Source organism: Opisthorchis viverrini (assembly GCF_000715545.1).
Source record: "Opisthorchis viverrini unplaced genomic scaffold opera_v5_187, whole genome shotgun sequence".
NCBI classification, from domain to species: domain Eukaryota; kingdom Metazoa; phylum Platyhelminthes; class Trematoda; order Opisthorchiida; family Opisthorchiidae; genus Opisthorchis; species Opisthorchis viverrini.
In genome coordinates, this window is record NW_008751845.1 from 280,316 (window position 1) to 283,839 (window position 3,524).

Genomic DNA, 3,524 nt, shown 5'->3' on the forward strand with positions numbered 1-3,524 from the left:
GGGCAGGCATAGACTGGATCGATCGCTTGCACCTTGCAACATTGTCAATCGACAACCTATGCATATCAAAACCAGCCCAAATCTTGAGTGTCTGGGGCGAGTAACCCAGTCGACGCCGCGATTTTACGACCAAAACTTAAATATCAAGAGGTTCTTAGCGAAGGTCTTGGATGTTGCTCGAAAGCAAAAGCGGCGCTTCAACTGCGCCCGGAAGTCCAGCCAGTTTTCAGACCTAAATGGCCAGTGCCATACACGGTTTTGCCAATCATCGATGCCGAACTCAAACGTCTTGAAGACGCCGGAGTCCTGAAACCGATGAGTTACTCCTCATGGGCTGCACCAACCGTGGTTGTCAAAAAGCCCAAAGGTGCCGTACGTATATGTGCCGATTACTCTACAGGTTTGAATGATGCCTTGGGCAGTCATGACTATCCGTTGCCGTTACCGGATGACATTTTTGTCCAGATGAACGGCGGCGCGTATTTCGCAAAGCTGGATCTTTCAGAAGCCCACCTGGAAGCTGAAGTCGCAGAGGAATCCAGACCCCTTCTGACGATCAATACGCACCGTGGCCCATTCCAGTACACTCGATTGCCATTCGGAGTAAAAACTGCATCATCCATCTGCCAGCAGATTATGGACACAATGCCGTGTGATCTGACCGGAGTTGCTGCATACCTCGACGACATCATCGTCGTTGGGGCCTGTCCCCATTGGACGCTGTCCTTCAGCGGATAAATGACTACGTGTCTCGGCTAAAGAAAGAAAAATGTGAGTTCCGATTGAGTTCTGTGAAATACTTTGATTTTACTATCGACAAAAATAGCCATCGACACCACCCTTCTAATACTGACCCAATTGTGAGAATGCTCCCACCATCGAATGTTGCTGAACTCAACTCTTTTACGGGTTGGTTAGCTACTACAACACCTTCCTGCCAGTTATGCATCGCTTGCACGAACCTTTTAATCAACTATTGACCAAAGGATGTCGGTGGGAGGAGTCACGCGATTGTCAGATTGCATTGGAAGAAGTGAAGAGGCTGTTGCAGTCTGAACTTCCACTCACGCACTTCAACCCCCAACTGCCTATTGTTCTCACAGCTGAAGCATCAAACCGTGGAGTTGGTGCGGTTATTGCGCACACATTTTCTGGTACGCAAGAGGCTATCGCTCATGCCGCAAGATCACTGGCTCCAGCTGAACGGAATTACGTTCAAATTGAGAAAACAACAATAGCCATCATTTTTGGGGTGAAAAAAATCCACAAAATGCTTCACGCTTGTGACGCATCACAAACCACTGCTGGCTATATTCGCTTCCAAAAAAGGTATCACGGTCTACACAGCCAACAGTCTAAAACGATGGGGCATTATCCGGCTCGGCTACAACTTTATTATAAAGTATGCCTCAACCGAGAAAATTGGGTAGGCCGACGCGCTAATGTGCCTAATTGCTCCCCATGAAATGGAACCACAAGACACCGTCATAGCAGCCGCACACTGTACCGTCCTCGGTCCAAAGCATATGATTGTAGTGGATTGGTCATAGGCATGGCATCGATTATTACACCTCAACAGGAACACCGTTGTAGGTTGGCCTGGCACCACATGTGTGCAACGATGTATAGCAATTTCATGGCTATTGGCTGGGGGCTGACAGACTGCTTGCGATGATCAATTAACGATTGTTTCTAGGTGGGCCGAAGGTTTTCTTAGTTGGAACTGGATATATGTCTGAGGCTTCTGCTGTTCACTGTACCGAATCCTCAGGTGAAAAGTCTCCGATAGTTACATTCCGTAGACCACTTAAAATAAAAGATGTTGGGTTATTACCCGCCAGGTATAACTCCAGAATGCAGTATAGGCTTCTAACCGATGCTTAGTCAGTCGCACTTTTATCGTACTTTCAAGTAAGTTGAAGAAGCCAAGGATCTGGCCGCAAGTCACCGGATGGGAACACGTCAAATAGCAAAGCGCCACTGTGCGGTATCGATACTTCTAAAGGTGCTGCGTATGTCAGTCAAACAACTTCCTCGAAGGGCTCTTTTCGCACAACCACGTGAAGGATGGAAGATAGCCAGAGGCGGTCAAACAATGACTTGGCAAAAAAGTATGAAAGCAAAGCGAAGTATAAAAAGAATTCGCCCTGCTGGGTTGTTGAATTTAGAATCTATTCACATGCAAAAGTGAGCAAATGGGGCCCGGATATCATTCTCACATGTGCCGTCATTTAACCGTGATATTAACAAAGTGAGTTTGTCAGTGCAGTCATCTCCAGAAAAGGAAAGAGCAACCCACTGGCCACCCAACAATTGTTTGCTACCGTAGATACAACCAATCAACTGAACACACCTTCCTGTTGGAGAGTAATTGTGGACTTGCAAACACCCCGTCTTCTTTGTTAGGCGAAAAGTCTCGCTTCTGGACTCTGTTGGGCACGTGACAATCAATCAATGGGATCGGCCGTATGTAGGTCATGTGATCGCAAGTCATATTCACACGTGACCACGCTGTTAACCGCGCGTGGCCAGGGCTACCGGCGGATAGTCTATGGATTCAATCATTGAGGTTCAAAAAGATCTCTTAAAACAGAGGAGCAAATGTAACGATTGATGCACGAATCAACGCTTGCAAAGGCTTAAAAAGCGAGCCGCAATACCAGCTCACTGAACAGAACAACGGCAAAAAATAGCCACTCGACAATTGGAAAAAGTTTAACCGACTGGGAAGTCATCGTTTCAGAAGGGCTTGGTAAACAATCGATACTTTTTTATTTGGGAAACGTCTCACTTTTGACACAAAAGCTTCATCAGGGCAAGTGAGCAGGTCAACAAGTTGGCCAGCTTTTTAGACAGTGAAACTCAAATCAGCAAACTAGATCAGTGTTGAATGTAAGTTACTGTGATCACATAAATCTTGCGGCCGGTGGGTTGCGGTTGCCGCTTTTCGTTTGATGGTCTGGTGTTCGTCCCACTTGACAAGCGCTCTTAAAACAGAGGAGCAAATGTAACGATTGATGCACGAATCAACGCTTGAAAAGGCTTAAAAAGCGAGCCGCAATGCCAGCTCACTGAACAGAACAACGGCATTCTGTACAACCTGAGCCACCCAATAGTTTACAAACACTTGCTGACATGGCGCATCGCCCCCATGAGGAGAGCGGTCACAAGCAGGACGTGGGTTGGCAAAAATCTATGTTTTTTTGTCCGATACCATCCTCCCCTTCAGCAACTGTCTTCACACGTTAGTATCCCACCAACTTTCAATAGACAATTTACCCATCATATTTCACCCATTTGAGAGAAGGGTCGTTCCCGGTCGTTGGCTTTCGTAAAGTTCTCAGCAACATTATGAGTAGTGTTCCTTCACAAAAATACATTGACATGTCTTGAACATATCGCCCGCCCTGTGTGTAGCACATTCAACCAAAGTATATCATAAACAACAGGCTGAGCTGGGATTCAGTTGAACCTCCCGAGTAAAGGGGTGTATCACACAGATTTTGTGGGTCCAACTTGAAGGA